Raw genomic sequence first — 22,977 nt, forward strand, 5'->3', positions numbered from 1 at the left:
TTCTTTCCTCTTCCTTCCTGGAGCCATGAGTCCCTGATTCCCCTACCTGGGCCTTCTCATATGCAGAGTGCTCCAGTCTTCCCCTGATGCCGGAGGGTCTCCCCACTAACTACACTGGATTACCAAGGTAATCTGACAATTGACATGAAGAAATTGCCATAATTTCATAAAGAAAAAGCGTTTATTTATTCATCAGCGCTCGCTAGAATTCGCACTTCCTTTCTGCACCCACACTTCTGCCCTTCCTACAGCATGGGGCGGCCTGCAACTAGGTTCATTTTGAGGCTGCATAGTCAGGCCCATCCTGCCTGATGGTCATGGCGGATTTCGAAGATGGCCACTGTTTTGATGTGTTATTGTGTTTTGTCCCTGGAGTCCTCCTCTTACCCATGCCTGCAGTGTGATTTCCCTGCCATTTGTAAAATCTGGCCAATGGGGACCAGCAGGCTTTAGCCGGCCACACAACAAAAGCCCCTGTCTGCTCCCTGTCCACTTCCAGGCTGGCCCAGGCGGTCATCTCTTACCCCCCTCGCTCTCATGGAGGCTGCTTCCCAAGGTCAGTTCCCTCGACAGACTCCTTCTTTCCTTTTCCCCTCGTCTGCGACTCTCGCATGTATTTAGCTGTCCCCCCTTTGCTGTATGGATGTGCCTGCATGCCTGAAAATCGTATTTACCTGCCCCCCCCTTTGCTGTATGGATGTGCCTGCATGCCTGAAAATCGTATTTAGCTGTCCCCTCATTGCTGTATGGATGTGCCTGCATCGTATTTAGCTGTCCTCTCTTTGCTGTATGGATTTGCCTGCATCATATTTAGCTGTCCCCTCTTTGCTGTATGGATGTGCCTGCATGCCAGCTATTTGTATTTTGCCTCCCCCTGGTCCGGCACTGATGACGTGCTGCTCCACTCCCCCAAACCCCAAGCCTCTCCCTCTCCCCATTTCACTGCCCACCTTCATCCTCCCACCCGCCCTCCCGTTGGCTCTGCCCATCCTGGCAGCTTAGCAACCCTGCCATCACTCCGTACTTACCCCTTCCTCGTCTTCAGGAAAAGGTGCATTGACAATGTTTTGGCCATCTGGAATGGCACCAGAAAGGAACTAAATTCATTTTTTTAATACTTTCATGACTTCAACGAGAATATAAAATTCAGTTTGGAGATAGGAGATCCGGATCTACACTTCCTGGAACTACTGGTTACACTCAATGAGAGAGCTTGGACCACAACAATTCACAGCAAACCCACGGATGTTAATAACGCTTTACAATTCAACAGTTTTCATCCTAAACACCTTAAGGAGAGTTTACTGTACGGTCAATTTGTACGCCTTAAAAGGATAACATCTGACACCGCTCATGAAAGAGTATGAATGCATGGCTGAACGGTTCAAAACAAGGGGGCATCCACCTAACATTCAGGATGATGTTCGCACAAGAGTGGGGACTCACCAATGGAGAGATATCCTGCAAACTAAACCTAGAAAGGAAGGCAACAGATTGATTCACACTCTGAAATTCTCAACTCACAGCCACCAGGGAGCAAGGGCCATTAATAAGAATTGCAACTTTATTAAATAAAATCTGTATCTGAGTAAACTATTTCCAGAACCGCCTATGATGGCGTATAAAAGAGGAAGGAATTTCAGAGATTCAATGGTGAAAGCAGAAAGAGCACAGACACATATGCACAAGTACTACACAAACAGAAAATGGGAACATTCCCATGTCTTAATTGCCAGCACTGCTCCAATGTCATCAAAGGGCACAGCATACGACACCCTAACACAGGTAAGAAAATCAAGCTGCAAGATTTTGCCACCTGCAATACCAAAAATGTTATTCATGCTTTGAGAAGCTGTGTATAGTGTGTTTCCTTGTTTATTGACGGCGCTCTGCCAGCACGAGAGGTATTTGGAATGTTTGGGTTTGTCGTGGGGTTCGGAGCTGATTCGGTTCAGAGTGGGGACGGGGACAGAGGTGTGTGTTAGCGTGCAGGGCGCCAGGTCCTATTTTATGTAATAAACATACCTTGTTTATATACGGTCTCTGACTACTGGATACATCAGAAGCCTTGTGGCACATATAACATAGGCCAAACCACCAGACGTGCTAAGGACTGTTGTATGGAGCATAAATCAAACATCAGGATGGAGAACTTCAAATCGCCTGTGTTCCAGCATTTTAAAGAGGCTCAACAAACTCTGGCTCAAATGAGGTGTGTCATCCTGGAAGTGGTACATCCGCTACCATGGGGAGGAGACCTAGTCAAAAATCTTGCTCAAAGGGAGTTATTTTGGTTTCACCATCTAGACTCTATTAATCTGTTTGAGATTAATAAAGAGCTATTTTTCGGTGCCTACTTGGCTCTCTCACTTTCAAGCTTTAATCATTTTATTATTTTCACATGACCTTCTCTATTGTTTTTGATATTTAGATTTTTATTTGTCACTTAAAACTTGATCTTTTAGAGATTTTGTAGTAAGGGTTTCCTGTTTTACCATTCATGGGAGGCTATGACTATTATTTTGTGGAATGAAATGTAGATCACAGTCCTTACAGTAAGTAACCTGTTAGAAGGACACAACTTGCATGCATTTAAGCTAAGCTATATCACAGGTTAGGACGTCTCTTATTATGGAGTATATAACCTTGATTGAGTAACATTTTCCTAATTTTGGTTTCACGATCATCTCGCAATACGGGTAGAACACGGATGATGCTCACAAGATGGGGACTCACTGCCCGTTTCATCCTATGGTGATGTCATCGGGCTGGGAACGACTGTAGTTGCCATAGCAACCATCTCTAACATCACAGGCTGTCATTCGACAGCGGTCCTTGTCAGGAATGCATACCGCTTATCGAGTGAACTTCAATCGCGGTAAATTAGATCGTTAGGATTTCTATTACTTGCAATGGTAATAGTATGACCACTGAAGCGCTTTGAAACACATTGTGTATAGGCGCTATATAAATAAACAATCAATCAATCAATCAATCAACTGATCACAGGCTCTTGTTTGTCATTTAACACCAGAATTTGGAGTGGAAAATAGACAGCAACTTACAGATCCGTAGCCACGGACTGCATAAACCTTTCCGTGATTCTCGCCGGCACAGTGTGCATTGGGAAGAATTACAAGCAAGTCAGATAAAATGACTTCTCATAATATCAGGTACATCTTTCATATATAAAATGACTAGTTGCACTTCCTCCCCTTTTTCACCATCCAGACTGAGGAGATTCTGAGTCTTGAAGTGTAAATTAACCACGAGGGAACCGTTGTCCCCAGTAGGCTACAGACTGTGGACACCTACACGAGATGAGAATAGATATGTTGCAGAATTCCCCTGGTGTTAGGAAACTTTTAGAAAACTTATCAACACTGCTTGTGACACTCATAAAAGATGGAGGTGATTAATTAAGCTCGAATTAACTAAGGTGTCTGTTAAATGTACACACCTGCATTTTATGGATAATGTATGTATATTATGACTCACTGAATTCCATTATCTGTTATATCACAGACATATGAAGTTATCATGACCCCCTGATGAAGAGCGCATCAGCTCGAAACACGTTGAGCATTCTATTAAAATTAAAATGATGAACACTACAAGAATGTGTTGTTTAAGAATATTCACATGATTTACATGCAAATGTGCATATGCAAAGACTACCTTTCTTACTTCCATATCTAGTTGTTGGCTTTCTGTAGCCTGTGATAGTGTACAGGGGACGGGAGTTCCACTACTGTGGGAGCTTTATCATTTATTTGCATATTCTACGATCCATGTGCCAGGATCACGTTTTCTCCCCTGCACCTAAAGAACATTACTCTTTTCATTGAAGGTCAACATAAATCATGCTTAATGCCCATTAACAAGGTAAGCGGTGCCCACTCCCTGCCTCTGTGTTACATTACTGAACAAGAGGGGGGGGGGAGCCAATCAAGCATTCGATGGACTTGGTGTTCATCTAGAGTCAACAAGAAGCACAGCTGTCAAGCAAAAGCTATCTGTGACTAATGCGTGAAAAATATCTCAGGGTGAGGTTAGGAAAGGGGATGCAAGCAGCCAGGGGTGTTGCTAGGTCTGGAAAAGATCCGGGGCTATTCTAATGTTGGAACTCTCGGGACTTGGGGCTAGCGAGCTTTTTGGCTGTAGCTCCTGAGATTCTTTCTGGGGCTACAACCAAATGATCAGGGGCTATAGCCTCCTTAGCTCCCCCCTAGCAACGCCTCTGCAAGCAGCTGACAGAGCTTTGGTTGCACGCGTTCAGATGCCCTGAGAATTCCAAGCCCTTAGTAAAGAACTTCAGGCTGCACTTGAACGCTTGGAGGGCTAGGACGTTTCACCTCCAACTGGTAAAGCTCTGCTCCTGCTTGTCTTCTCTTCGTTGTGCATTTGTGTTACAAATAGAGAAGCAGGTGACAGGGCTTTTGTCAATTATCTCTCAATTATGTTTTTAAACTGTCTCTGTTATGAGCAGAGCACTTAAAACAGAAATCCATGTGTGGTAAATGGCTGCAAACGGAGCCGTAAGTCAGTAAGTGAAATTGACCATTGCATATGGCATGCCCAGGGTGAAAGTGTGAATGTTGGTTGTTTAGAAATGAGAGGGGTGCACAACAAGTGGCATGATGTGTGACTAAGCCATGCATGTTCTATCAGGGTGCGCCATTATGTAAGTGACTCCAATCAAGCAATCCCACTAAGTCAGTGCCTTGTCTGGGATGCCCAAGGGAAGCCCTTATTTATATATTTTTATGGCAAGTTATAATCTGGATGATGAACCCTTGTATAACACCCCTCTCTTAGAATCCCCCTTGACCCCACTGAGCCAAGAAGTAGGCTTGTTTTGCAAATTTAAAAGGTTTATTTGAAAAATTAAACAATATATACATATATCACACTTCTATAGTAAATTAATATTTGATAGCACACTTGTGAGGATGATAGTGATCAACAAAGGATAATGTTTCAGTGGTACACTCTTTTTGATGGCTTAGAAGTGATATAGAGAGGATGAAGCAGCTGAGAATGCTTTTATGGCTTCAAGGACAATGCAATGATGAATAAAATGCAGTACAGAAATACTGGTTCGTTGGAAAGCCTAGAATCTTAGCTTTAAGATAAAAGTTAAATTTCGCTCCTAGCACAAACGGTTCCGGAGATACGGCCGATTTAGTCAAGGTTGTTTTTCGGATTTGAAATTTTAAAGTTTAAAATGACAGGTGGCAGTTTTCAGCTTTAAAAAGGACAGAATGACACACACAATTCCTATGAGGTAGTTCTAAATAGGTTAAAGTAGTTTGGATTAGATTATTTTAAACTAAGAGATTGGTTTTGGCACAGTGAGTATTCACACTATATTTTTGAAATAAGCCGTCAAGGTCTGCTCAGGTTGGACGGGACTTCCGGCGGGTGGTTCTGAAGTCCCGGCTATCTGGGTCAGCTCTGCTCTCTGGGTCTGTCAAGCACCGGTTCTGCTCACAACGGTCTGGTTTGTGGTTCTCTCTGGTTCTGGATACAGCACTGCTTTCTGGATACTGCTACAGGTTCTTGCAAGAGTTCTTGGCAAAAATTCAAACAGCTCGCCCGGCTGTTGAACAGTTTGGTTGGTTTTGAGGCCTGCTGAAGAGGATTCAGCTTTTGGATTCAAGCCTCTCTGCTACAAATTCTGGAGTTAATTTCTGCTACAGATTCTGGAGATTGATGGATTTGAAGTCTGGATCTCTGAATGTGAAGTCTGAAGTCTCCCGGCAAAGCGTCCCGCAAGAAAGTGGAATGTGAATGTCCCTACCTGTCCTGCACTGTCTGCTTTTATGTGTTTAGAAAATGGGTGTGTGCGTGGCATAACTGAGCCTGCCCCTCTCTACTTGTCATTGGCCCAATTCTCCCCTCTCCCATGATTGGGGGAAGGAAATGGACTGTCAGCATGATGAGGTCTGTTTATGGGTCAGAGGATCCTCCCCTGGTCAATTTGCCCACAAATCTATATTTGATTCAAATACATATTTCCCAGATACACAAGTGGCTGACATTACATGTTCATATTACAGATGAATTAAAACAGGTCTCTGTTCAAGCCCCATGTTCCAGCGAGCTGGGATTCAGAAATGACAACATTTTGCGCTTTTTGGTCGGTTTACCAATATCGGACATTTACCAAAAATTACACAAATGTGCGCAAGGAGTATGGACATTAATTGATGAAGTGTCAGATTTTTAACATGCAGACATTTGGAGTAAGACCCTATTTTCCGCTAGCAACCCCCCAGAATACATCACAGGGTCCTAACACCTCTTAAAACATGCACAGAAAAATCACAAGAATAATGATATTACTTATACAATTCTGACAAGTCCGTACTATGAATTATCCATCTTTTTTTAAAATTATGCTCTGGCCCAAAGGGATGTGTTTGCCCCCAAGCACATGGTGGAGTTTCTGGTTTGTCCACTTCCCCCAAGCTCAGCTTGCTAGCAGAGCCACTGCCCCTCCCAGTTTCTCCCAAGAGGAAGCCATTTTACGACCCCCCCAATATAACATTTGGCTGAGTCCAGGGCAGGGCTTTGTTCAACTTCCTGCAGTCCCCAGGTGCTCCTCCCCTAACCCAATCAGAGAGGTGTCATCTCCTTTTGGCAGGGGCAGCCGGTTTCTCCTGTCCGGGGTAGTTGTCAGGCAGAATTCAGCTAAATGTCACTTTAGTTCCCAGTTTAAATCAAACTTATAATTTTTACACATGCAGCTAGAATGCTGATTCTAAGTTCAAAATCATGACATTTAACAGTTGCAAACTATGTGACACTCAAAAGTAGGTCACTCATTTAATTTAAACATTTCGATTTTAGTGGTTTTAATCCAATTTCAATTAAGCTGCTGACATCCACAGCTCAGCCAGTTTTGTTATAAACATTGTTTTGGGCTCTTCATCTTCCCAGATTGTGTATGCATGCAACACTTCATTCTGCCAGATGTCTGCTGGTGTCCAGTAAGATTTTTGAATATCTTGTGATGTTTAAAATAGGCATTTTGAGCTTGCATTCAGGGAAACAAAGGTGATTTTAAAGCGCTTTTAAGCTAACAGGCCTGTTATTTTTCCTTTGACACCACCTTTCACCCCTGGCGCTTCCGGTCCATCATGCTGGCACTGGTGCATGGCAGGTTAGACAACCATTTTGGTGTGCACACAACCATGCGGTTTTCCTGGTTCTGGGATGGAATGATGGGCGGCGACAGCTCATCCCCACATCCACCCAGTCTATTGATTTAGTTTTGTTCTGGGATAGAATGATGAGCGGCGACAGCTCATCCCCACATCTACCCCGTCTAATAATTCAACATGGGTCAAAACCCTTGACAATTAAGTGCTTGTAATGCAAGGAGTTGTAACAGGCTCACATATTTTTTTTTGCACGGTGGCACTTATAGGTTTCCATTCTGGATGCTATAAAAAAAAGCTACACGCACACTCTTGTTACTCAACATTTGACTCTAACCCTGTATGTATGTTGTCAGTTTGGCTTGTTTGATGTGTGCCCTTTTCAGTCAGCGTAATACAACTGAGCATTATGTTACCTCTCAATACCCCATTGTTATCATCTATGTATACCAGCTGGGGAGGTATGTGATTGAAAGTCAAAACTCCAGGCTAGCCTGAAATCCTGGAATCACACCTTAACCAAAGTGTGGTTATGAAGAAATCATTTCATCTCACTGTGCATTATCTGTGGACACTGTGAGTCACTAGAAGTTATTTAGTTTTCAGTGTGTGCTAAAACGGCCTGACTCATGATTTACTTGACTTCAGCCTAACAATGACAAAGCTCACAATTAGGTTTTCCGGTTAGTGAAAATGCAGTGTTGGTTCCAGCGTGTTCACCATTCAAAGGGACATTTGCTGTTTCCGAAACATGCAGCTTTCCTCTCAGTATCTAGGTAATGTGTACAGTTGCTGTGTGGATTTAGGCAATTCCTACAGTTGCTGTGAATGAGGGTAGTTTCAGAAAATTAAAAACAGATTCATGTTTTTTTTTTAATTGATGGAGGTGCACAATTGTCTCTTGTTATATTTTCAAATGAGAGTGAAACAATGAGAAATTAGGCTATGCACCAACAATACATGTGTTTGCTGTAGCTAAATCTGGGCGAATATTCTGTATTTAGAGAATGAGGCAGTGGAAATGCAAATGAGAAAGTGAACGTGATTTTTTCTTGCAATATTGTCTACTCTGCTTTTTCTCAAATTACAAGTCAACAAAGCAAGAAGCAGTTGTTTATATTGCAATGATTTCAAAATGTTGGGGGCAGGTTTAAGTGGGGTGGGGGGGATTTGTGATGAAGGGTGCATTCCAGTGTTTTGGCCTTGGATCTTTAAGGTCTAGAAACTGCCCGGCTCAGGGCATAAGGGGTTGGGTGGTCTCTCGAGATTGTTATGGTGAAAGCAGTCCGCAAAGGAAGCTTTAATAGATTTGATATGATATGATATAATATCTTATTCAGGGGTCAAGTTCTAAACATTAAAGTGGGGGGACTCATCAACAAACGCAATGAGATGTGACGTCAGCAGGAATTAGCATATCAAGGTGAAATATGCACATTTCATTAAATTGGCTTTGCATAACCACCCAAATTGAACAGGAGGAATTACATTTGACTTTCATAAAATCAACACACACACAAAACCAAGGGAGGCTATTTTCTTCTAATAGTGTTTTTGAAATCTTTAAAAGGTGTGCATGGTTCAAACTCCAAGAACCAAAACAAATGTTTTCCCTGGGACTTGCAGTACCGAAATGGGACATCACCTTTAGTGTTTTTTTTTCTTTTTTCATCATGTTATATAGTGCAGTGGTGAAGTTTCCGGCCTACAAACCTGCCCACTGCGGTTTGATCCCCGAGGTCGGCTTTAATTCATACATGGAAAGAGGACGTTCAATGTTTCTCATTTTAGCTGGGGGGACTGAGTCCACCCTCTGTATAAGGTGGGGGAACTCCATCCCCCCGCGTGCACCCTCGACTTGAGCCCTGATCTTATTTATATCGCACCCATACACAAGTGTTTCAGAGAGCAACGAGGCAAGGGAGTGGAAACAAGGGAGGCCAAAACAACAATCTTACTAGAGCCAGTGACATTGAGAACGTGCAAGTGCAGGGGAGAGGGAAGTGGAAAGTGCGAGGGGCAGGTGGGGGGAGTGGAAAGTGCTGAACACGTGAGAGGAACAACAACAGGCAGTGCGGCCAGCAGGTGGTAAGTGCGAGAATAAGGTGTAGACAAAGGGTGTCTGATAAGTGCTGGAAGGGGACTGTAGGGTTGCAGATAAAGAGCTGAGTGCAGGGTTTGCCAGGAGGCAGTGTGGATGTGCGACTGGGAGGGCAGGGATCTGGGCCGAAATCAGAGCGTACCCAGGTGCCCGTTGCCAAAGAAGACAGATTAGCTTGGGAATTCTTCGACAGCTGTGGATCCACCCATGCACCATTTAACCATTGGTAAGCCATGTTATGCCTTACTGTATGAGGCTTGATTGTTTGCACCCCTCCCTAAACTGCTAAGCCTTCTACATGTTACCTTATACTCTACTGCTCAGAGGTGCCCCACTGTGATTCCGCTGGTTGAGATTTTCTCCCATCTGTCCCACTGTAATTTTGCTCATGTGTTTCCCGGAAAGGTTTTGCTCTCTGAGCTCTCCCTGGGATGTGGCCTCCTACTGCCATGAGCTCCCTAGCAGTTTTTTCCTCTCTGGTGCCCAATCGAGTTTGGGTGACTGGCTCCCAGATTTCGCACCTTGGCCTTGAAGTATGCAGAGGTGATCCTGTAGACCCCACCCAGCCTCTGCCTTCCCTGCAAATACCTACTCTGCACTTCACTTGGGAACTATCCTCATCCACTCTCTACTTGGTACCCGCTGCAGCGTGCTCTCTAGAGCTTCCCTGCGTCCTTGTTTGGCCCTAATCTCATCCAGGACCAGCCGCTGCCCACTGCCAGAGATACCAGCCCACTCAAGAGTGACTCATGACATGTCCTCAGAAGCACCTTATCCCAAAGGGGCACCAGTGCTGAGACAGCACTCAGAGGACAACCCTAACAAGACATTGCCATCGTCACACTGGATGGAGGCTCTGAGTTGCCCGCTGGTGCCCTCCACTCACCTCCCTGTACTAATATTCTCATTATACACGTCCCAACTAATCCACACACTCATGGTAAATGAATCATTTTTGTTTATAGTAGATGTATGAGGCGCCACGTTTGAAGCACCAACACTTCGAGGAGCTATGATAACACTCCCAACATAATTAAACAGAACGGTACTACACCTCTACCATCAGCTTGCACACCACAGTCCCCGCCAATGCATCCCAGCCTCATGGGCACGGAAGGCTCCTCTATGGACAGAAGTGCCTCTCTGCTCTCGTCACATGATACTTAGAATCAAGCCTGCACGGAGAGTTTAGGCCACTGCTGGTCTGCAACCATCAACACCACCGCAATATTATCCCTCTCCCCTCTAACTAGCCCACTTCCTTCTCGTTCAGATCCACACGAGCGCCTGGGGACCATGCAAATGGCAGGGGTCTGCGGTATAAACCCAAATAGCATAGTATTAAACATTTCAAGTGCTGTTTTCTGCAATTGTGCAATCTGGTTTGTGCTTAAAATATAACTGTCATAGTGCTCGGAGAATCTTTTTCCATGTTCATGTTGTCTGTCATTTCTATGCACCCTGCGGCTCTGTAGCCAAGTGAGGAGGGGGAGATGGGCAAGAGGGCGACCCGCGCCACTACACACATCTGCTGCTTTAAGTTCTGATTTTTCCCAGTTTCTTTTTGTACCTGGGTGTCGTGAACAGGAACCTTTCCTCCTGTACTAAGTATGGAAAGCGTGTTTGTGTGTTTCACTAAAGAGCGTCCCCCGTGCTTTCAGAATGCGCACCGCGCACCTCGCGCTGCGACTCGAGCAAATTTCATGTTTAATGGACCCTCCGTATTCTTGGATACTGCTCTTATTCTCGGCTTCCCAAAGAGAGGCACCTCCATACCACTCTCTCTCACACACACACACACATGCACGCTGCACCCAGGGCTTTAAGTTGGCCGGGGCATTGCCTTTTTTTTTCTAATCTGAAATGCTGCCACCTGCAGTCAGCTATGTAACCGTGCAGTGCTTCGGCTAAACCTGCTGCATGATGCCTCTTTATTCAGAAAAAGCACGGGGGCTGGGTTGGCCAGCCTCTCCTTTTGTTTCTCAGTAAAGAGCTAACATGCAGCAGGAAGCCTATTAACCGTGCTCAGTTAAAGGGCTTCTGCTGCATGTTATCTGTAGACATGACGCATCAGGGAGCCCATTGCATTCACTGAGCACTTAAAGAGTTGCCTGGAAGAGTCAGCGACCCCTGCAGGCAATAGCTTTACCAAGCTCCTTGAATGCAAGGGCCAGGGGCCTGTTGTTGGTGGGGGCGGGGCACAAGCACTCATAGTTAAGCCACGTCCAATGAGAGCCTGCACCCCACAATTTACCACCCCACTTAAAGCACTGCCTGTGCCCCAGAGAACCAGTGCGAGCATTGTCAGGAACATAGTAATCACAGGATTAAATGCTCGCAGGCGAAGGGTAAACTACATAGATGGAAGGTGAAAGGAGATGGCGATAAGGGGCCGGGGGACTGCCTTCCACCCGTAACATGGGTTGCCTAGAGCAAAGCCCAAAGAATGCAGATTCTGCACCTCAGCAGAGATGGCTGCGCTGTGTGCCAGCAGCACTGCCCACTGTTTCATTTTGCCTGATGCGTTGAGTTATAATCAATTAGTGGAGCGCGTCCACTTACTAAATTGCATTTCACACTGGCATAGCCCTTCCATGAGCGTGGTCTCATTTAGTTCTTTCAACTGATGAAAAATGAGATAGCGTGCGTGATGTAACGTAATGCAATACCTCAAGGCGCTTTCCAGCGCGGGAACGCAAAGCTGCGGGTCAGGGCCGCCCATATCCATACTTACGGCGGGACGGTAGGGTGTTGTCACGGGGACGTAGGATTGGTACGTAGGGGTGGTGCGCAGAGGTGTAGAAAGGGTAGGGCCTGAGAGGTCAAGGCCCACCCGAAATCTCTAAATGCCCACTCAGCAGCGCTGTGTGGGCATCTACAGATGTTAACGTCACAGTGGTGGGCCAAATTACACTAGCTGCAGGCCCCACTTGTTAGACAATCCCGGCTACGCCCCTGTTCCGCAGTGCTCTATGCAAACACCACCATAGCACCTTAGGGAAAGGTGGCCCCAGGAGCAGGCCTATATCGTGAGCAATGAGCTTAGTGTGGGCCTGTTGTGTAAGCCAAGGTTGTGGACGATTGCAGCTCCTACCAATATGCACCTCTTTTGTGTGGTCGTGCTACTTATTTGCTGCTGCACTCTCTGAAGGAAATGATCCCACACCGCCAGCACCATGTGAAGAGCATGGGGACTGTTAGTGTTGCAGTGCTTAGAAGCTGGAGTAATCTGGCATGAAGTGCTACATAAATCACCACATTCTTATTATTACTATCATCTCGTCGCTCGCTGCTGCTCTGCTGGGCCTTGTCTTTGAGAAACATAACTGCGGAAGTGGACGGAGCCTACAATGTTTCCTCATGGGAATTCAGAGGAACATGCTCGCCCTCAGGTGCATAATGGGAATCTGTGGGTTGTCATGCGTTTGCAAATGCTTCCACATGCGCCGGTGGCATGAATTAATTCAGAGTGTGGCACTGAGCACGGACTAGCGCCAGAATTTCCAAAGCGTGTACCTATTTTTGGGATCCGCCTCCAGACAAAGCAGAGCATTTAGTGGAACAATGGGTAGTGATTGCCTGGGGAACTTGGTATAAATACCCGCTCTTAAAAGAAGTTTTCCAAACACATGTTCCAGCGCAGATGCAGAGTTGGAATGCAGCGCAGCAGGAAGGACATCATTTACATTGTAGCGGCCACTGATGCAGAAACGTATCCCATGTCCAGGAGAAACGAGCACCTCATGCTTCAGAGGGCAGCAGATTGTGGGGGAGGAGTGGAGAGTGGTATTGCACGTGGTAAGATTTGAGTTCTCTATTTTGAATCTGCAGCATTTGCAGAAAATTCAAAAGTTAAGCTGTATATTTCCATTTAACACTTCGCACAGGGCACACATCTCCACGGTCACACTTCTCCCGAGGCACACTTCTCCCATGTCACACATCTCCTAGGTCACATTTCTCTCAGGGCACACTTCTCCCAGGTCACACTTCGCCCAAGTCACACGTCTTCCGGGGCACGCTTCTCCCAGGACACACATCTCCTAGGTCACACTTCTCTCGGGGCACACTTCTCCCAGGTCATACTTCACCCAGGTCACACGTCTCCCGTCTACCGGGGCACACTACTCCCAGGTCACACTTCACCCAGGTCACACGTCTCCTAGGTCACACTTCTCCCAGGGCAAACTTCTCTGAGGGCACACTTCTCCTAGGTCACACTTCACCCAGGTCACACGTCTCCCAGGGCACACTTCTCCCAGGGCAAACTTCTCTGAGGGCACACTTCTCCCAGGTCACACGTCACCCAGGTAACACGTCTCCCAGGGCACACTTCTCCCAGGGCACACTTCTCTGAGGGCACACTTCTCCCAGGTCACACTTCACCCAGGTAACACGTCTCCCAGGGCACACCTTCTCCCAGGGCAAACTTCTCTGAGGGCAAACTTCTCTGAGGGCACACTTCTCCCAGGTCACACTTCTCCGAGGGAACACTTCTCCCAGGTCATACTTCACCCAGGTCACACACCATTTCCTAGGTCACATGTCACCCAGGTCACACTTCTCCCATGTCACACTTCTCCCAGGGCACACTTCTCCCTGGGCACAACACTTCTCCCAGGGCACACTTCACCCAGGTCACACATCTCCCAGGGCACAGTTCCCTCATGTCACAATTCTCCCAGGTCACACTTCACCCAGGTCACACATCTCCCAGGGCACACTTCTCACAGGGCACACTTCTCCCTGGTCACACTTTTCCCAGGGCACACTTCTCCCATGGCACTCTTCTCCCAGGGCACACTTCTCCCAGGGCACACTCCTCCCGGGGCACACTTCTCCCAGGGCACACTTCTCCCTGGGCATACTTCTCCCAGGACACACTTCTCCCTGGGCATGCAGAATGCAGGGATCCATAGCTGAGTGTAGGGTCTCTGGTAGAGCGTTGCTGAGCATTCTTTCGGGACCTGTGCGATTGAAGGTGGATAGTCATAACTGACATTTATAGTACAAGAAAGGTTTGGGCCTCATTACAAGTATGGCAGTATTTCCGTAGTTAATTCACCAAAATACTGCCAAACGAAAAAACTGCAACCGCCACTAAGTCCTTACCACAGGATTAAACGTGGCAATAATACCCCATTTGTCGAGTCCGTAGGACACCATGGGGGATTTCTGTCAGATTGACTGCCGGGGGAATTACTGTGCAGTTTGTCTGGTGATTTTTGGAGGGAAAGTGGAGGATTTACCTCCATCACCAAGCTGGAGGTGAAGTCGCCACTTTTTACTGAAGATCGGTGAATTTACCACAAGGTAATTCCGCCAGTGGTAGTTCCACCACAAATTATAATTTTGGCGTTTTGGGAAAAGAGGCAGTAACAGAATTAGCACCACTTTTTTCCCACACTGATAAACTTGTAATGAGGCCCAATTCTTAGCGAGATAAAGCGCTTAACCAAGGGAACTTGGCAACAGCGTTTCACCTTGTTCCAAGAAGACGCTACTCTAGAGCAACCTGCAGCTCTCCAGATGTTTTCAACTATGACTCCCATGAGCCCTCACCATTGACTAGCTTGGCTAAGGCTGATGGGAGTTGTTGTCCAAAGCATTCCGAGAGCCAAAGTCTGTAGATTCCTGATCTAGCAACATAATGGAAAGGTGTCCCGGCACAACATCGCTTCCTTACGTAGCTACAGTCACTTTAGATTAGGATGCTATGGCAAGAGCCCCTACTTCTACACCGTAAGACATTTTGACCTTGCCAAGATTAGCAGGGGCAAAGTACTGATTATGTGGACGCAGCTTATGTCAGATGACGTTTCGTGTTGCTCCTGCTGAGCCTGTACCCAGGGAAAGGTGTTACAGCACTGGCAGTGACTAGTTTGGTACCTTTGAGATTCCGAACCCTGTATTTGCTACCGATATGTGGCAATGGAAATCGATAGAGGCCAACTGCCCGAATAAGACCACTGTCATTTCCTTTCTGGTGCCATCATAGGCGTTGCAGACCAATACAAGAATGGTCTGGTCACGTTAACATGTGGTCCTAGGTGTCGGAATGTCCTGCTCGGTGCACCAGCTGTTTTGCAGAGTGGGTTGATATGTGAGGTGATGGGCGAACTGGTGTGCCATGTGCTGGCATTCTCCACTGGTGCTCCTGCTTTCCCCGATGTTTGATTGGCCAATTATGACGTCAGATAGTAGTAATGTTTGCTGGTCCCTATGAATGTATGCATGCATATAATTGTGCTCAGTAAGTAATGCCAGGGTGTGTTCCTCACACAAAGGACTAGTGAAAAAAATCTGAGCATGTGTGAAACATTACTCCCAGGATTGTAATAGCTCTGTTATTGAGGAAAGGGGTTCAATAAAAAAATAAAATATGACATTAGTTAAGCAGTAAACACTAAAATGTTGTTTTTTGCACTTCAAATGAAACTAATCGTCGAGCTCATTTGCTTAATTGACTAAAGGCTGCACATTACTCCAGTTTAATACATTAACACGCTTTGAAAATGTCAATAGTTGTGTCTTTTGTATTGGCCTGGGAAAGACATTTGCATAATGGTACTAACTCGCCATTAATGGTAGCAGCTGCACAACGGGGAGAATACCTGGGCATATCATAGCAGTGCCTGGCACATGCTTTCTAGTGCATATACACATGCCAAAATTGTTGGCTTTGCCAAGGTTTTTTTTTTTATAGGACTTCAGTGAAGGACAGGCATACGGCTTTTAATTTAAGTGGCCAAAGGCAGACCTGTTTCCATTTGTATAACATAAGTGGCGAGTTTACAGCTCCATCTAAACCATTAACTCTAAGTAAGCTGCTTTTACATGCAATGGTCAGGTACTTTGAGTGCAAAGTTTGATGTTAGGGTTTGATAAGCTAGCTCAAAGAGATCCCAGTAGGATGTTTTTTGGTGGGGAGGGCAGGACGTAGGGTGAGGATGACCATATGGATTAGCATGTGGCCAGGCAGTTGGTGGGTAAATAGCCAAAGAACACCTGTACGCTCTGTGCCTATGATGAATCAACTTCCGGGCCACCAGTGGCCCAGAGATGATATCGGTTTCTAAACCATCAAACAACCTCACACCAGAAGGGATCTGAACAGATTGGAAACACAAGCAAACTATAAACCCCCTTGTCCAGTTTTGGTAACGTGGACGGAATGACAGGCTTATCTCCGAATGGTCGTGGATAGTTGGTTTGTTGCAACACAGTGAAAAAATTCAATTATTACCCAATTATAAAAGGGATTGTTCCGTCAAGGTTGTTTAAACACATCTACTTTATTATTATCAAAACAGACAGTTCTAGCACACTATGAAATAAAAATAACCTTATAGAGGAATGCAGAGAAAAGACAGTTTCAAAGAAGGAAAAGGGATGCCCTGTGGATACCGACAGGAGGGTAGTCAGTATTGTAAATAATCGCAATAGTTCAAAGATACTTGGTTTCAACACAAAGTGAGCAATGGGTCTTAAAGTGACACTAGGGGCTTTCGAAGAAGGATCAGGGGGACAGAACCACAATGTACCTTGTGCTGTAGGAGTTGTTGGTGCTCGATACGGTCAAGTCGGTTTCAGGGTGCTTTGCAGCTTCTGTAACATAGTTCAAGTGGGTTTCAGGTGGCAGGAAGTTCCACAAGCGAAGCTTTGCAGACAGCTGCAGGCTTGCCTACACAACCGCTTGGGGTCTTGTAGCGTTGTCTCATTGCTGGTTGGCGCTTTTGAAGCACTGGTTGAGGCGTCTCAGGTGGCAACAGCGGCGTAGCAACAGTCAGCAGTGCAGTCGGTTGTAGCTCAAGGGGCTTGACTGGCTCGTAAATGTCCTTTAAGGCGGATGCCTGTAGATGATTCTTGAAGAATTCCTGCTAGCTTCATCACTGGACTTGCATCGTCCTTTAAGGTGCATGGCTCAATGCTGAGGAGAGTGTTGCAGGGAACTGCCTGGTCCTTGGTTTGGTTCAGAGACTCTCTGGTACTTCCCACTTAGGAAGCTTTCTGCAGACCCATTCTGGGTTTGCTGTGTGCTGACTGGGTACCGTATCTGGAGCTTGAGGAGGGCTATCTGTATTCTGTATATCCCTCTGTTCCCTGTGAGATGTTTAGGGGAGCGATATTGCTTCCTTCTTGGAGATGCTGGCATTCCTTCGCTGGCAGAAGATGAAAGGCAGACTGTACCTTTAGCAAGGGTACAATGATGAGTTCTTCCTTCTGCTTCTGGTGAAGTCTTCATATTGAACTGCCTCACCATTGCCAAAGCGACATTTGGCGCAAAACTGGATTACTGCAATATCCTACTCCTTGGCAACTCCACAAACAACATCAACAGATTGCAAATCACACAAAACAATGCCCTTAGAGCAGTGCTCAGCATCCCCAGGAGAGAACACATCTCCCAGGCAAGAATAGATGCCCACTGGCTCCTGGTCAAAGAGCGCATTCAGAGCCCTCACAATCACACACTGATGCCTTGCCCAGACGGCCACAGCTTACCTAGTAGAGAGAATACACCAAGCGTCAACCCACAGACGTGATAAATACTCACACCAACTCTCAGTCCCAGCATTCAACAGAGCTAAAGCTGGCGGAACCAGCTTTGAAGTACTAGCCCCTAAAGCCTGGAACTCGATTCCTATCAGTTTAAGAAATTAAGCATCCCTCACTAAGTTCAGAAAAGTACTAAAAACAATGCTGTTCAACTAAACCGTTATCATCCTGCACTGCCTACAACAGTGTTCCTCTGTAACCTCGGAACACCCCTTGACAACATCATTTATGCCTGCATTTGCCTCTGTAACCAATGTGATAACATGCACTAAGTGAATATTCTGTAATAGCGCCACAATGCCTCCGGGCCATGGGTGCTTGATAAATCCAAATAAATAAATAAACAAAAAATGAATAAATTATCTGCCAAAAGAGGGGCTCAGCCCTCTTTTAAAAACAAATGGCCACAGTGATTGGCATTATCTTGTTACAGAGAGCCCAACACTCCCTCCAAGTCATTGTTAATGTTAGCCACACCCACCACACTCCTTTTTCCAGAGTGGTCTTAGAATTTGCGATGGCCTGGGTGGCAATATGTGGCCCCCTAATTTGCAAATGTATTGACATCAGTTATTTCCCAAAAAATGTATGTCGCAGATAGTGACATAACTGTGTGATGCTTGAGCGGATTATGCAAAGGTACATTAAAAAAAGTAATCCAAGAGACAAAAAGGCTTTTTTATGTCCAATATATAAATGGTCTCTATTATTATTATTATTATTATTATTATTATTATTATTATTATTATTATTATTATTATTATTATTATTATTTTATACAGAGCAATATCATATCATAAGTGAAACCTTTTTGAGTAGCCGAAATTGTGAACTGAACCACTTATAGTAAATTCTAAATCTGGAAGATAAGACAAATTGAGACAAAATGGTTTGCCCAAGATCACGCATTTAACTTGTGGGAGTGTCGGGATTTTGGGACCAACCTGCAATTTAGTCACTTGTTCATATACGTGTACTTCCTTCACTAGCTGGTAGAACTATGTGTTTGTCTTTCAGCAATACCTTGTTTTAATTATAGAGATAACGTGAAGGGTACACAAATAATAATAAATCCGGGATAAAGGCATCATTCTTCATAGCAAAAAGAGAATGATTGCAGCATTAATGCCCCCATCTTTATTCCAAGGTTACAAATATAAGAATGCAATTTAAAGTGAAGCAAAAAAAATGCCTCTCAGTCTTTTAAATGCATGTTCAAGACTCACGGAAAAAGATATTTGGGCCGATTCATGGAATTATTTGCGTGAAAAAACGGGCACTTTTGTGGCCATTCTGCGAGAGAAACCCTGTTTCTCGATACATGGAATTGACTGCGCTGTACTATTTTATACTATGCAGGGACTTCCCGCAGGCTCTGCATGTCTCTGTGAGCGGTCGAGTGCCTTGCGTGAGACACCACGCAGAGAGTTGGCGAGGCCTGCGCAGAGGGCGGAGTAGGCGGTGGAACTCGGAAAATGAGGAAGAACAAGGGAAAAAGTGGCCGTTATGAGGGACAGCCAGCAGGCATTCCATAACACACCCATAAATGTGCACAACAAAGCATATTCATGGATTTTAACCATGCAACCTCTCGCCTGCAAAATGTCCACGCAAATCCCTCGATCTCTCCCCCACCCAAAGGCGGGCATAAAGACACTTGCGCATAGGAATCGCAGCACGGAGATGGGTTTGCTTGTCGGATCTAGGGGTGCGTACTGGGGTGCTGGGCCGGTCCATGGGAGTTTGTAGGGACATTGACTGAAATATGAAAACAGTTATGGGAAATGGGACGCACGTTTTCCTGGTGCCGGTTACAGTTATGGGGCATCCTGTGCAGTGTTGCCGAGGTGCTGGCTTAGTTTTGGGGGATTCCATGCAGTTTTCACGGAACGTGTGTGTGTTCGCGCCCCGGGAGCCCTCTCGGGCCCATTGTGTGATAAGGTTACCTTGTTGATTTTCGTTGTTTGACACATGCATGCTTCATGTATGACGTGAGGAAAATGTGAAATTCCATAGAAACATAACCCCCATTTTTGGTCTGTTAAATAAGCATATGTAAACGTAAGCTTTTCAAAAAGTAGCAATTTATTTGTTTTGCCTGACAATTTTGTCTTGAAAGAATGCACAGATTTGGAGGACACAACTTAGCCTCACCCGGGACCTTATGCTTGGAAGCAACGCAACCCTTCTATACACTGTTTTTTTTGTAGGCACCGGGCAGCTTGTGCCTGCAAGCGGCTCGAGGATCACTAAACACACTGCCCATGCCTGCGGTCGGCACCACCTGTTTCATTGGCAAAATCTTCTTTATATCAATATCGAATATGAGGGCGACAAGCAGGCTCGGACTTTCTTACAGGGCAATTGGGCAATGTCAGATGTGCCAGCCTAACAAACCAGCTCGAGACAGTGTTCTGGGACTCCCTGGCCACTTTAATGACCTAGTTCATGGTGTAGCTGGTAGTTTTCTATCATGTTACTGAACCAATGGGCTTAAAAATGCACAATTTCTCAAACATTTCCCCCACAAAAATGTGCATGCAGATGCTACACAAGCAGTTTGTCATGAAAATCCACAAATTGCAATGTGTAGAGGTGGGCCATTGTTATGTTGCTGCCTAAATGTAGTTTGTAGCAGAAGGTAAGGGAATTGAGTGGACAAACTCATTCTGTAAAATTGAAAAAGCCTGGCACCTTCATATAAAAAAGTCAACATTATCATTGTCCTGCACGCAGTTATTTTTGTTCAGACAGTCAGGTGACTAACCTGGGTGTATGTTATTAATGTACTGTATTGCACCTTTCTGTAGTGAGAAGATAACCCCTGTGATTATCCTGTGCAGGCACTCTGCATACGACTTCATGAAAGGCAGATGTGGATGCATGATACACAGAGTAGGTAGGGTTCAAGGGGCAAGAAGTGTGTCCTCCTGTATGCAGTGACACTTGGGCACCCTTTTGTGAAATGAGGATGTGAGTATGTCTTTGACTCAGGGGCGCTACAACCTTTAATCCTTCTGCAATGCCAATGAAAATGGGTGTGCTGAAATCATGCAGAAGGGACCAGGTGAGTACGCCCTTTTCCACTACTTCCCTAGGCCACAAAGGGCCAGGGTCTGTAGACCTGTAGTTCTGGGAGGTACTGTCGCATTTTTCACTGACACTGGATTTCTAACTATTGGTCCTCTGGAAGCAAAGCCCTGGGCCCGGCTTCTTGGCAGCTTTTGGGGCCTACTAGGAACTTCAACAGGATGGTTATAGTGGTGTGGGAAGCAGGAGTTCTCTTGGGCTGAGGCAGGACTCTTATGGGAGTTCATCTGCATAATCCAGCCTTGTCTGTCCTTCTCAAACTGGAATGCAGTTCCCCTGTCCTGTTTATAGAGGGCATCATGCAGAATTGTGGTCCAAACAGGCGTGTAGAGTCTGTTTACCAATTTACTCATGTAATTCTGCTTTGGGCGTTATATGCACTTTTTCATAATTATTTATTAATTTGTTCATTTTTTTTGGGTGCGGGGGCTACCTAGCATTTTTTGACTGCTTCAAAGAGCTTTGTAGTAGGCATTAAGGAGAACAAATATAATAAAACATTACATACTATGACCTGACATAACACAATCTAACAAAATAACATAACAAAACTGACTTAAAGTCAGAAAAAATAAAAATAAATCGGTGAATAAAATGTTTAAAAAATATGTAGATGAAAATATAAAATGACAAACCGTCCATAAGAAACAAAAAAATCGAATGTTCTTACAAGATCAGAATTTGGAAGGGAGAAATAATGGAAAAACATAAGGGTGGAACAGGGTTAGGTTTAGGTGCAGTGTGGAGGGAAGTAGAATTCCAAACCAAGTTGTGTGTGTGTGTGTGTGTCAGTGTGTATGTGTGTGTGTGTGTGTGTGTGTGTGTGTGTGTGTGTATGTGTGTGTCTGTGTATCTGCGTCTGTGCCTGTGTGTCTGTGTGTGTAAACTCCAGAGGGAAGCACACAATTAAGGCATATATCAAAAGCATAAATTCAAGTTAACTATTCAGGCATAATGGATTTGTGTGCAAAACACATAGGGCCTCATTACGAAGTTGGGTAAGGATACCAGTGCCGGTAATCCATTTGCACCCAATTCCGAGTTCCCTTAGCGGGTCCTTCCTTAATGCCTGGTTTTACCAGGCGTTATGGACGGGACCCGTTAAGGGAATTCAGAGCCAATAACGGTACCAAAATTTGAGATACCGTTATTAGCGCCTTCCCATTGAGCCCTGTGGGCGCTCAAATGGGAATGGGGAATGGCTTTTTCATTGGGGACATACCGGTCCTGCAAATGTTGGAATAGACCAGTAAGTCCCCATTGAACAAGGGCGGACTCGGTACCGGTATGGGAGGTAGTCATGGCGCCAATAGCGCCATGATTACCTCCATACTCGGAATGAAGCCCATAGACCCTAATAGGCCAACATTGTGCCACAAGTCTACACAGCTTAAACATTACATTCTGTAACATACCATAACACTGATTGGGATAACAAACACAAGAGCATTTTAAAGCAGGGCAGAGAATAGGAAAGATAGTATAGTGGAGCTACATTGTGAAGAATTGAACCATCCGCACGGTGGGTGTGCCCTCGTCTGGGCTTTTTTGAAATGTTTCATCAAACGAAACAATGGTAGACCAACTTCATGAAAATGTATGGGGCTAATCTACACACATTTCCTATGCTTACACCACGGCAAATATATAGACCCATGTACTCCTGGAAGGACACAGCCTACAGGCACAGTCTGCCCTGTCATGTTTAGTTGGTATGTGACAGCCAGGAGTACACAATGTCCTTTTCATTAAGGGGGAGGACCAAGCTTCCCCCTGCCATGGTGAGTCTGATTAAATAACAAAGGTTCCATGGTTCTGCCCTGCTCATTTGTTGGCCCTGCAGCTGGTGGCAGAGTTTATCATATGAATAGAGTACATTTAAAACAGCCTCACATGGGACCTGGCAGCAGAGATAAACAAAAGACACAGTAAACCCCCAACAACCTTTCATATGCAACTGTGTCAACTTGAAGCCAGCTCCCATTCTCAGTGTATTGTCTGGGACTGCATGCTTACAGTAGTCCACCACGACGGGGGGCCCCGTTCATAAGGTATGAGAAT

General features: G+C 45.4%; 1 protein-coding gene across 5 annotated transcripts in view; it reads left to right on the plus strand.

Moving 5' to 3' along the window:
• LINGO2 (leucine rich repeat and Ig domain containing 2) overlaps nt 1-22,977 on the plus strand; it is a 5,916,036-nt gene that overhangs the window by 3,924,000 nt on the left and 1,969,059 nt on the right. The window lies entirely within an intron of this gene.

The sequence above is a fragment of the Ambystoma mexicanum genome, chromosome 6q (assembly GCF_040938575.1).
Source record: "Ambystoma mexicanum isolate Mex_15411 chromosome 6q, UKY_AmexF1_1, whole genome shotgun sequence".
NCBI classification, from domain to species: Eukaryota; Metazoa; Chordata; class Amphibia; order Caudata; family Ambystomatidae; genus Ambystoma; species Ambystoma mexicanum.